Genomic DNA, 13,117 nt, shown 5'->3' on the forward strand with positions numbered 1-13,117 from the left:
CCCTATGGCCAATTTCTCTCACCATGCGCTTCTAGTCACAGAAAATATCGAGCAATGTTTGATTTTTTTTGCAACTAGATGTCACAACATCCCCCAGATCATATTTTGAGTTGATGTCTCCCTGTTCTGCTATGATGAAAGAGTCAAATAATACCAGCACATCATGTCCATAGGGTAGCCCCAAAAAAAGACTGGACAATGGCACCATAGGGTTACCAAATAATACCGCCACAACAGAGCATATAATAGCAGCGTGCAGTGAACTGGATAAAATCCACCATTCTTTTACCAAATAATATCACCACACTTTGGCCAAATATTACCACCTCATAGTGACTATATAACACCAAATAATACCTCCACCCGTTACGGCCTTATTGTGATGATCTAGTAACAAAGACTCTTCCTCCTAGTCCCTGGTGCGCAGCATTCCTAACCAGCCATCCTCCAAGATTCCTCATGTCCTGTGGTCTGCTCGATAACTTCATGTCATTCCTATAGTAGCTAATGTATCTTTAGTCACAAATTTTGGCAAATTCTTTTCCTGCAGCACCAAAATGGAAAGATTTTGGAATTCTGGAAATCCCCGAATTTATAGACATTACTCATGTGGAAATGATAAAATGCTTCTGGATATATTCAGCATAGAGTAAGAGCGCCCCCCGCAGGAATCCCTGCACTTGTACTCCTTGGCATGAGGTTAGTGATGGTTTCTGAGAAGTTTTCTGCCAAGTTGAATGCACTTGGGGACATAAATAATTGAGATTGTCTGCTGGCCGCTTCCTATATGACGTCCCAGATGTGCTCAATGGGAGACAAGTCTGGAGACTCTACAAGTCATGGTAGTACATTTAGGTTATGCAGGCCACTCACAGGAGCACCAGCAACATGTGACCTAGTGTTGTCCTGTTGAAAAATGACTCTGGGACCACGTTAGAGAAATGGCCGCACCAATGGATCCACCACCAAATCAGTGTAACACAGAGCTATTAGTGCACCTGAAAGATAGGCTAGAGGAGACCAAAGACTGTACATTATACCAGCCAAGGTGCCTCGATTTTGAGGTTTCATGTAACTAAAAAACTTTGTTTTCTATCTGGTTTTATGTCCCTCCCACATGCCACAGATTTGAACTACAGGCTGGAATATTTGATCATGCGCAGATCTTAGCAACACCTGAGACCTCCTCAATAAGCAGAATTTTACAGCACCTCCTTCTGTTGTAATCTCAATGTTGAGGAGTATAGTGTCAATGTACAACGTGTTATCACCTATACCGTGACATTTATACTCATGTATTACGTAGAATTACCGTATTTTTCGGACTATAAGACGCACTTTTTTTCCTCCCAATATGGGAGGAAAATGTGTGTGCGTCTAATAGTCCGAATGCAGCGTGTGCAGCGTCTGTGTCCCGTCTGTCCGAATGAAAAGAAGAGCAGCACGGTGCCTGCCTGCTCTGCCCCTCCTTCCCTGTCTGTGTCGCGTGTTTGCAGGAGCGAGATCTGAGAGGCAGGGAAGTAAGGGCGGGCCAGACAGGTGAAGGAAGCGTGGTTTCAAGCTTGACGAGAAAACCACGCCTCTTTCACCCGTCTGGCTCGTCCCTCCTTCACTGCCTCTCAGATCTGGCTCCGGCAATGAAGCCACACAGACAGGGAAGGAGGGGCGGGCCAAACGGGAGGAGGAGGCGTGGTTTTCTCGGCAAGCTTGAAACCACGCCTCCTTCACCCGTCTGGCCCGCCCCTATTTCCCTGCCTGTGTGGCATCATTGCAGAAGCGACATCTGAGAGGCAGTGAAGGAGGGACGAGCCAGACGGGTGAAAGAGGTGTGTTTTCAAGTTTGCTTAGAAAACCACACCTCCTTCACCCGTCTGGCCCGCCCCTTTTTCTCTTCTTACATAGCTTCACTGCAGGGTGTCTCTTTCCATCCATGGATGAGATTAGATAGAATAGATAGATAGACAGACAGACAGATAGATAGATAGATAGGAGATAGATAGATAGGATAGATTAGATAGATAGGTAGATAGATTAGATAGATATGTTCAAATCACCCCCATAGCCCTACAATACATATAAAACAAAAACATTACTGTGAAACACATACACATTTGGTATCCCTGTGTCCGAAAGCCCCCGGTTCTATTTACATTGGTGAAATATTATATTATTAGGTTATTAAATATTTCACCAATTTTTTTTCCTTAAAATTTTTTTTTCCCTATTTTCCTCCTCTAAAACCTTAGTGCGTCTTATGGTCCGAAAAATACGGTAAACTGAATGGGAAATAAAATCAGAAAGAAAACACAAAATTGTAGCAGCTGGTAAATGAGGAGAATCAGTGACCCTTCTGTGCTTTATATAGTGGTGACTCCTCACCTGGGCGGTTCCCTGTAGGAATGTCCTCCTCACACTCCTCATCACCACTCACATAGGGCTCTTCCTTTATTGTTACCGCCATAACATTGTTCAGATCTTTACACAGACAGGGACTGAATTCATTCTGTACATACAAATAATGGAAGTCCATGTGTATATAGTCATGTCTATTACCTGCTGATGAGAGGGGCTGGTGGTCCTCCATCATCACCTCCTTGTACAGATCCTTGTGTCCTTCTAAATATTCCCACTCCTCCATGGAGAAATAGACAGTGACGTCCTGACACCTTATAGGAACCTGACAACACAATGATACAGTCATCACCCCGACCCCTCCAGTTACTGTATAATGTCCCAGCTTTCCCAGCAGTGTCACCTCTCCAGTCAGCAGCTCCAGCATCTTGTGGGTGAGTTCTAGGATCTTCTGTTCATTGATCGCCTCCTGTATCAGGGGGTGAGGTAGAGGCCTCGGGATTAGACTCCGGGTTACTCCCCATCCTTCAAACACACTAGTCTGACAGCGCCCACTAGAGGTCTTTTTCACTACTGTGTAATCCTGGTTATGGGGAGACACATTAATAAATCTCACTACATACATGTCCAGAGTCCATCACCTCTCCAGTCATATCATCTGTTATTACTATAGATAAGAATGATGTAATGATGACATCATCAGAATCTCTCACCTCTCCAGTAATTCGGTAGATGATCTCTAGGGTGAGATTTAATAGACTTTCCGCCATCTTGTTCCTGTCTCTTTCCATCCTTGATGGATCAATCAGGAATATTCTCTTATATAGAAGATACTGAGAGGATTCTATATTGTAGGAACCTGAATGGAGAGAAGATGAGACAATGTAATCACTACACGGAACAACAGGATTAATAGGAAGTATAAGGGGGGCTTCCGGTTCAGGCTCTAGTATGTGAAGATACATGGCACATTCCGCCTCAGTATCAGACTCTTCTCCTCCACTAACCTGTAATGTAGAACGAGCGCCCTACACCGGGGAGACAAAGCCTAGGTTGGTACAGGACATGTATATGGAGTGGTGTATGCTGAGGAGTGGGAAGAAACCCTCCAAAAGTGAGGAAGAGTCCAAAGATACTGAGCTGACACTTGTAAAGATGACACTGACTTTCCCTGCAACTTCATTTACAACAAGTAATGGTTAGTCCATCAAATGGGACTTCCTAACCCCTATCTATGTTATAAATCGGCGGCTCTGCTGCACCTTTTTGATTGGCATTACTGGGGATCTGATAAACAGTGGTTATCCATTGAAGAGGATTTGCCCTCAGTTGTTCTTCCTTCCCTGCCCACTACCACCCGGGGCATGTTTGGCACACATTTGTGTCTGTGCATTTCCTTTTGGTGTGGGACTCAATATGCCAAGAAGTAACTGTCTGAAAAGTGGGGAAGGAAACAGATTTCTTTAATAAGATCTATTACAGTTTCATATATGAACTTGAATTACTTACTAGTGAACAGCTGGGTGTAAGTGGAGGAACACTTTCATCTGCCACATTAGAAAACTCTTTAAATAATCTTATGGAAAAAAAAGAATTGAACAAAAAATTTCTCTCATACAATATTCTAACATGTAACACATAATTATTGCCTCCAAATCTGCTATGAGCTATAAAAAAATCTCGTTATTTATTCTGCGAGGTAAACAATGTAAAAGTAGGCAAAAAGAAGAATCAAAACGTTGCAGCTCAAAAGGCGACCGTTGAAAAGACAAGTTAACCCAAACAAACCAAAACCTTTGCAACGCTCTATGCAGAAAAATATTACAGTAAATAATATAGTAATATATAGTAATATAGTAACTAATAAGTAGGGCTGGGTTCACACCTGCGTCTGCTCTCCGCTGGGCATAGGCGTCGTTTCCTATATCGCTTGAAAAATGTGGAGAAAAAAGTGCATTTTTTGCTCTTTTCGGGTGGAAATTCAGACCACCTCATTCTAGCCTAAGGGGTCCATGGGTAACTGCTTTTTAAAGTGGATTAGGTCTCCGTTTGGGGAGTCCCGACGGAAACCTGAAGACAGGTGTGAATCTAGCGTAAGTAATAAAGCCGAAACCCTATATAAATGTGGTATCAGTGTAACTGTAGCGACTTGTAGAATAAAGCCATCATGTGATTTATACCGTAGGGTGAAGGCCCCGACAACTATTTACCTCTATGGGAGGGATGGAAACAGCCCAGAACAACCTCAGATGGCAAAAGACAAAAATATTGTCATCTCAGCCTTGGAAGGAACAGCCCTTAAAGCAGCCGAGTCCTGAGACAACTAGAATCCTGCCAGGACTGTGAACGACCACCGAATATATACCTCCTCCTGTACAGTAACTGTGGTGACAGGACCTGTGATGATGTCACATGTGTGGGAGGAGTCAATGAGTCACATGATCAGGTCCTGTTGTTATTGCTTCAGATGCTCAAGGTAAAGGACCTGTGAAGATGTCATAGTCATGTGACCAGGAGTTGAAGTTATAGGTTCGATCAGCAAGTATGTAGTAGAGCTGTGTGTATGTAGTGGAGCTATGTATGTGTGACGTGTATGTAGCAGAGCCGTCTGTGTGTGACGTGTATGTAGCATAGCCGTCTGTGTGTGACGTGTATGTAGCTGAACTATCTGTGTGTGACGTGTATATAGCAGGGCTGTCTGTGTGTGATGTGTATGTAGTGGAGCTGTCTGTGTGTGATGTGTATGTAGCTGAACTATCTGTGTGTGACGTGTATATAGCAGGGCTGTCTGTGTGTGACGTGTATGTAGTAGAGCCATCTATGTGTGACATGTATATAGCAGGGCTGTCTGTGTGTGACGTGTATGTAGCAGAGCCGCCTGTGTGTGACGTGTATGCAGCGGAGCTGTTTGTGTGTGACATGTATGTAGCTGAACTATCTGTGTGTGACGTGTATATAGCAGGGCTTTCTGTGTGTGACGTGTATATAGCAGGGCTTTCTGTGTGTGACGTGTATATAGCAGGGCTGTCTGTGTGTGACGTGTATGTAGGAGAGTTGTCTATGTGTGACATGTATGTATTAAAGATGACTGCAGCAGACATTGAGGTATATTTCTCAATAGAAATCCGCCATTTTTCTTGACATTTATGAGACAGAAAAGTCAGATTTTGGGGGGAAAAGTAGGCCAAATTTAAAATGGTGTGTTGTTGAAGATTCAATTGAGGCAGAATGATGGCACACGGACAGACTATGGAGACAGAATTTTTGGTGCGTCAGAAAAATGAGCCAAACTTTTAGTGAGTGAGAAAGTGAGACAGATTTATGAAGGAACATACGACAGACCGTACATGAGAGACATTTTGGGAGATTTATTAGGGGGTTAGAGATGAAGAGCATCAAGTTGTCCACGTAAGCAGACACCTTCTATTCTTGGCCGGAAACATCCGGATTGGCATGGATCTGACAGAACAAAGACTCCAAGGTCAAAATGAATTTAAGGAGTGATAATGGCGTGTTACATTGACCACACCAAAAGGAGGGGAGAGAATCCCATTGACACTGACCGCAACTGAATGGGGGAATATAGGCTAGTGATAGGCTAAGCATTTTAGGCCCCAGATCACATCAGCAAAGGTTCCAAAAGAGAAATGACCAATCCACTCTGTCTAATGCCTTCTCCACATCGGATGAGGATGAAAGTCAAAGTGACACCTCAAGCAGGGCTTTCAGGGCTCGGTAGTGTTGTACCTGACCTCGCTCATAAACACGGAGCCCATTTGGTGTTGGCGAATGACAGACTGCAACACACGGGTAATCCGATTAACAATATTTTAACAAAGAATTTTAGATCCATGTTCAAGAGAGAGATGGGTCTATACTTTGAGCATCGCAGCATATCCTAACCCTCCTCCTTCAAGATCACGAAGATATGTTTTCACGGGGCATCCCGAATAAAGAGATTGGAATAGATGGAACTCGAGAATGGGAATGAAGGTCTTATAGTAAACAAATGACAAACCATCTGGTTCTATAGCCTTATACATTTTGGAATGGCACTCTGAAGCTCTAATGCTCCTCTGGGATATGTTAGAGCCCGAAGCCTGTCAAATACTCATCAATGGTTGAAGCGCAGGCATCCAATTCTGTCAGGCTTGCTCCGTGTGGAGATTCTGCAGAGTGGAGTAGTATGAACAGAACACGGTTTCAATCTGAGAGGAGGGAGAGCTTTTCCCTGTGGGGGGAGAGATATGGGAGATGAAGGAGCAGGCCCTCTCCACCCAAGTCAGACATCGGCTTGGTTTGTTACCTACCGTATATACTCGAGTATAAGCCGACCCGAATATAAGCCGAGGCCCTTAATTTTACCACAAAAAACTGGGAAAACTTATCGACTCGAGTATAAACCGAGGGGGGGGGGGGGGAATGCAGCAGCTACTGGAAAATTTCAAAAATTAAAATGGTCGGAGTTTTTGGGTGCAGTAGTTACTGGGTGCTGGGAAAGGGGAGGGGGTGTTTTGGTTGTCTGTCTGCCCCATCCCTGAGCTTGAGGACTGAGTTGTTCTTTTTTCCCCCACTTGGAATTCAGCCTGGCTGACTATAGGGTATCTGCAGTGCTCCTATTAACCCCTTTCTAACAGAACAGGAGCACTGCAGATCCCCTATAGTCAATAGACCGGGCGCTGTCAGACACAGGGATACCTAATGTGTATGTGTTTCACAGTCATTTTCTACTTTTATATGTATTCTAGGGAAAGGAGGGATTCACAACTTTTATTTACTTTATTTTTTTATTATATTTTTTTAAAGCTTTTTTATTTTTTCCCACTATTTTGTGGGAGATTCTATACATTGATATTGCGGCTGGTCATAGACACCCCCCCCCCCTCCCAAAAAAAAAAATATATATATTTTTTGCTTGACTTGAGTATAAGCCGAGGGGGGCTTTTTCAGCACAAAAACTGTGCTGAAAAATTCGGCTTATACTCGAGTATATACGGTAATTCATAAAGAATAAAGATGTTTTTGAAAGAAGACATGAGTCTTGGTGGAGGCAGTAGTGGCAGGGGGTGTGCGATTGGTAGTCATAGTGGTAGGGGCACTAGGGGGAAATCTGTTAGGAACTGTGAGATCATATAGGAATCTCATTGCCATGATGAGTTGCAAAAAAGTAAGGTAGATACGGAATCTGATGATAAGAGCTGGCAACTAGGCCAAGGTAACGCAGGAAGAGGGTGGTGGCAGTTGCTATAGTTCCACCCAAAATAAAGCCCCAACATGCAGGAGGCCTGCCTAGAGCAAAAGGATCTCATTTCATGATTATAAAGTGAAGAGCACATCGAGTGGCACTTTAGCACAAGTTGGTGCCTCAGTTTCAGCTGCAGCATATGATGAATGATTACGGCATGCAGCAAACCAGGCACAAAACTGAATTTTGTAAGATAGTCCTGATTTATTTATTTTTTTAGCTGGCATGTCAACTGTTACTCACTACTTTAATCGGTACTGCATGCAAAACCCATAACAGCAGCAAACCGCTCTATTGCACAAGTGTCAGACAAAATCAGATTATCTATGAACCTATCCTATTGTTACTGAATTCTAGCACTGATGTGTCCTGTGTAGAGATGAGCGAGTACTGTTCGGATCAGCCGATCCGAACAGCACGCACGCATTGAAATGAATGGACGTAGCCGGCACGCGAGGGGTTAAGCGGCCGGCCGGCGTCAAAGCGGAAGTACCAGGTGCTTCCATTCATTTCAATGCGTGCGTGCTGTTCGGATCGGCTGATCCGAACAGTACTCGCTCATCTCTAGTCCTGTGTGATTGCATGACTCTCTGACTTCTCCTAGTCCTTTAATTATTTACAGCAACTAAAAGCTGAGCACAAGTCAGTTCTTCACTTGTCAATGACAATGTGCCACAAATTTTTCTTCAAATTCTGTAGTTACCAATGCCATTCAGTTGTTTTTTCCAATATGAACACAATGTTGGTGCAGCATTCTGCTCCCATAAAGGGATCATTTTTGGTGTTTATTTATTTATTGTTTTGAAAACCAATTCATCATCATTTTTCAACTAGGTAACAACAAGTAAAAAACGTCAGCTAGAGGTGGTGACCCGAGAGCCTCTTTATTGAAAAGGGAGGCGTGGTACATTCTGAAATTTAATAGTAGAGTCCCACATGGAATGAATGTCAGAACCGACCTTTCGTTTATATATTAATGCTATCTATACGCGGAGAATAGAAGTATAAGCTGTATAGACAATGTTCACTCTATTAAGAAATTTATTTTATGAAGTTAGATCTATATATTTTCTTAAAAGTTGGAGACTTTCTGGCTTACTTACCTTTACGTCTAATTGGGGTCGGCCAATTGGCACTCTTTTTCATATGCTTGTGTTCATCTCATGGTGTTGAGCCAGCTTATGCTGCTATGCTATGATTAAGGGGGTCTCTCACCCCGAAACGCATTAGCGATTTTTATTTGCACTATGTTTGTTTTTTCTTACTACCACTGATGTCTGTCGAGTTAAATCTATTTTTTAACATGAAGTAAATAAAGAAAGAAATTTTGTAGACTCGGAGCGTGGCAGACCATTTTTTTTATACTTACCTACTATTATTTTATATAGATTCCTAAAAACTAGAGATGAGCGAATACCTTTCGATCGAGTAGGTATTCGATCGAATATTACAGTATTCGACACATTCGATTTCGATCGAATACCACGCAGTAAACACAGTAAAAATTTGTATCCCCTTCCACCTTCCCTGGCTCTTTTTTTGCACCAATAACTGTGCAGGGGAGGTGGGACAGGAAGCAGGAAAACGTAGGCATCGAAAAAACATAGGAAAAAGTCATTGGCTGGGGAAATCAGGTGACCTCGGATTTATAAGAATAATGTCAGCCATATTTGTGTCAGATGAGGTTTGATGAGATAGGGAGAGACGTCTGCTGAGGGTCAGAGAGAGATTAGCTTGCTAGGCAGGAAAGCTGAAAACAAAAAGCTCTTTTCAGAGCTACACTGCAAGAAGAGTGTATATACTCAAACGTATATACACTCAACCTGTCAAAATATCACAAAAGCCCTTTTTAGGGCTCAAATTCATTACAAGTGGTATACACTATATACCTGTCCTATAGGGGTGAGAATAAAACTTCACACTGTTATCACCTGTACACATCTGAAAATGCGTCAGGGTATCACGAAGGGACGGGGACATGGAAATCCAGCTGGGGATCCAGGCCACAGTCGAGCTACTGCGGATCCAATGGCTACTGGAGAGGGGCAGCCAGCAGTGCCACAACCTCAATCACGGAACAGGGTACCCCACTGACGAGGCCTGAGCACCAGGAACCGATGTTACAGTGGATAGCAGATATTGCTTCCAGCGGCATTTGCACCAGCCAGTCAGCCACTACCTCCAGGCATGTAGTAACACAACAGTCTGCCTCTCCTGGCGATGTAGTGGCTGTGGACCTGCAACCAGCATGTCCCGTCCTCAGTGCTAATAATGAGACACAGTTCTGTGTTTCTGTGCCAGCTCACAAGTTCCTCGTCCTCCTCCTCCAACATCACCACCATCATCGTTAAAAAATAATTAAAATAACCCCATTAAGGCTCACCCAAAGGCCTTATAAATAATGTTTTAGGGCTCACCTCAAGGGCCTGAAAAATATTTTTTTAGGGCTCACCCCAAGGGCCAAAAACTAAAACTCTGGTGATTAAAGGCTCAATTCACCCAAAGGGCCTAAAACACTTCTGGTGCAAGGCTCAACTCACGCAAAAGGGCCAAAAACTTTGCTGGTTAAAGGCTCAACTCACCCCAAGGGCCAAAAACATTGCTGGTACAAGGCTCAACTCACCCAAAAGGGCCAAAAACTCTGCTGGTTAAAGGCTAAACTCATGCCAAGGGCCAAAAACACTGCTGGTACAAGGCTCAACTCACCCGAAAGGCCAAAAACACTGCTGGTAAAAGGCTCAACTCACCTCAAGGGCCAAAAACACTGCTGGTAAAAGGCTTAATTCACCCAAAGGGCCAACAACAGAAACTCTGCTTCTACAAGGCTCAGTTCACCCAAAGGGCCAAAAACTAAAATTCTGCTGCCACAAGGCTCAATTCACCCAAAGGGCCAAAAACACTGCTGGTAAAAGGCTCAACTCACCCCAACAGCCAAAAACATTGCTGGTAAAAGGCTCAATTCACCCAAAGGGCCAAAAACTAAAACTCTGATGCTACAAGGCTCAATTCACCTCAAGGGCCTAAAACTCTGCTACTTCAAGGCTCAACTCACTTTAAGGGCCTAAAACTCTGCTGGTACAAGGCTCAATTCACCCAAAGGGCCAAAAACACTGCTGGTTAAAGGCTCAACTTACCCAAAGGGCCAAAAAGTAAAACTCTGCTGGTGCAAGGCTCAACTGACCTCAAGGGCCAAAAACACTGCTGGTGCAAGGATCAATTCACCCAAAGGGCCAATAACTAATACTCTGCTGGTAAAAGGCTCAACTCACCCAAAGGGCCTAAAATTCTACTGGTACAAGGCTCAACTGGCTTCAAGGGCTTAATACTCTGCTGGTACTAGGCTCAACTCAAAAACGGCCTGAAGCTAAGTTTGGGAGGGCTCACCCCAAGGGCCAGAAAAGTTTATTTTTTTTTATTTTTTTTTTTAAATGTAGATTGTGAGCCCCACATAGAGCTCACAATGTACATTTTTTCCTAACAGTATGTCTTTTTTGGAATATGGGATGGAAATCCATGCAAACACGGGGAGAACATACAAACTCCTTGCAGATGGTTTTATGCCCTTGGCGGGATTTGAACACCAGGACTCCAGAGCTGCAAGGCTGCAGTGCTAACCACTGAGCCACCGTGTGGCCCCAGTTAATTTTTGTATGGCTCAGCTTAAGGGCCTCTAACTTAATTTGGAAGGGCTCACGTGAAGAGCCAGAAAAGTAATTTTTTGGAGGTCTCACCACATCACACACACATACACAATGACAGTTAAAGATGGGGGCTGTTGGATTTCCCATTGCCTATGCCATCTGTAGTTGTCATGGGCAATGTAATTTAAAAGGGTGCATGCTAATGTTTCTTTAGCTTAAAATTTGTGTTTCTGTCCATACTAATGTAGAGGAAAGAAGGTTTCCAAGTATTTTTCCACTTTCCATATTGAGTTTGGAGTGTCTCGTTGATAGGCTGTGATAGTGGGGTAATCCTGGGACTTGGGTGTGTTAGATGCCCCCAGGCATACTTCCCCTGCTGTCCCATTGCATTCCAGAGGTGTTGGCATCAGGAGGAGGAGGAGGAGATTGAGAGAAAGGAAGGGGGTATAATATGAGACTTTTTATGCCTTATACACCCGAAAGCTGGAATAATAGATCTCCATTATGTATACTTTCCAGGACCTTAAAAACATGTCTTGTCTCCACGTGTCACTGTGTCTGCTGTTCTGGCCCTTTGGAGAGCTAGATCAATGGACAAATGGGCCGATAAAATAGCAGCCTCCAACGATCACCGATGGACCCAAGGTTCTGTGGCAATATTGTAACTTAAAAAAAAGATAAAAACAGACTTAAACACAAACTAAAAAGCAAACATTTATTAATGATGGGTAACAAATTTTGACATGAGGGTATATACAGTATATGATTGTGAAATATACATAGCGGATAAATAGTTGTGAGTTTTACGGTAGATTCATAGGATAGTGAAAAGTCAAGAACATAATGGTATCCGTTGTCCGTGAAAACTGCGACTTTAATAAATATTAAGTAAAATACAGCAATAGAAGGCATTTAAACGAACAAGCTCAAGTGGCATATAGACAGAATATAAGTACTCAGTTTCAGGTCAGGTCTGTCTTGGGGAGTTTAGACGTTATGCGTGCAAATGGCCATAATGCAATTCACTAGTCATAGTGAACCAAGTCGATATCTAAATCAGATGAGCCACCTATGATGATGTGTTCAGAGGTTATAGGTCCCCCTGTTGTATTCTTATTCACTACAAGGATAGAAAAATAAAACAGGACTAGATTCTTCCATGATCAAAAATAAGTGTCATGTAGTGCCTAAGTGTAGTGTACATGTCCTATAATAAGATTAGTTTTTCTTTTTCTGAAAAGGTTACCCACTATGAGTGAAATCACCATAGAACTAGAATCACTAAGTTGTAACATGATGGATAAAGACAAAAGTGCATCAAGTCCAACTTATAAACCTAGCAGACCAAGGTGATGCAAAGGAAGGCAAAAAACAAACAAACAAAAAACCCTGAGGCTGAGGCCAATTGCCCCATCACAGGAAAAAAAATTCCTTCCCAACTCCAAGTATGGCATTTGGACTAAGCCATTCTACTCTTGTACTAATTGTCAATAAAACAAAGTTAGGGTGAATTCACACTGAGTAAACGCTAGCTTATTCTGAACGTAAAACACGTTCAGAATAAGCGGCGTCTAAAGCAGCTCCATTCATTTCTATGGGAGCGGGGATACGAGCGCTCCCCATAGAAATGAATGGGCTGCTTCTTTCACTCCGTGCAGTCCCATTGAAGTGAATGGGGAGTGCCGGCGTGTACACTCCGGCATGAGCAGAGCTTGCCGTATACGCCGGCACTCCCCATTCACTTCAATGGGACTGCACGGAGTGAAAGAAGCAGCCCATTCATTTCTATGGGGAGCGCTCGTATCCCCGCTCCCATAGAAATGAATGGAGCTGCTTTAGACGCCGCTTATTCTGAACGTGTTTTACGTTCAGAATAAGC

The 13,117-nt window shown here is 43.3% G+C and overlaps 1 protein-coding gene and 1 pseudogene across 1 annotated transcript in view; one reads left to right on the plus strand and one right to left on the minus strand.

Annotated features, from left to right (window-relative positions):
- The window catches only part of LOC142189633 (uncharacterized), a 637,493-nt pseudogene that overhangs the window by 406,136 nt on the left and 218,240 nt on the right, over nucleotides 1–13,117 (minus strand).
- Nucleotides 1–13,117, plus strand: part of LOC142190250 (uncharacterized) — a 185,421-nt gene that overhangs the window by 57,457 nt on the left and 114,847 nt on the right. The window lies entirely within an intron of this gene.

The sequence above is a fragment of the Leptodactylus fuscus genome, chromosome 1, assembly GCF_031893055.1.
Source record: "Leptodactylus fuscus isolate aLepFus1 chromosome 1, aLepFus1.hap2, whole genome shotgun sequence".
Lineage (NCBI taxonomy): Eukaryota > Metazoa > Chordata > Amphibia > Anura > Leptodactylidae > Leptodactylus > Leptodactylus fuscus.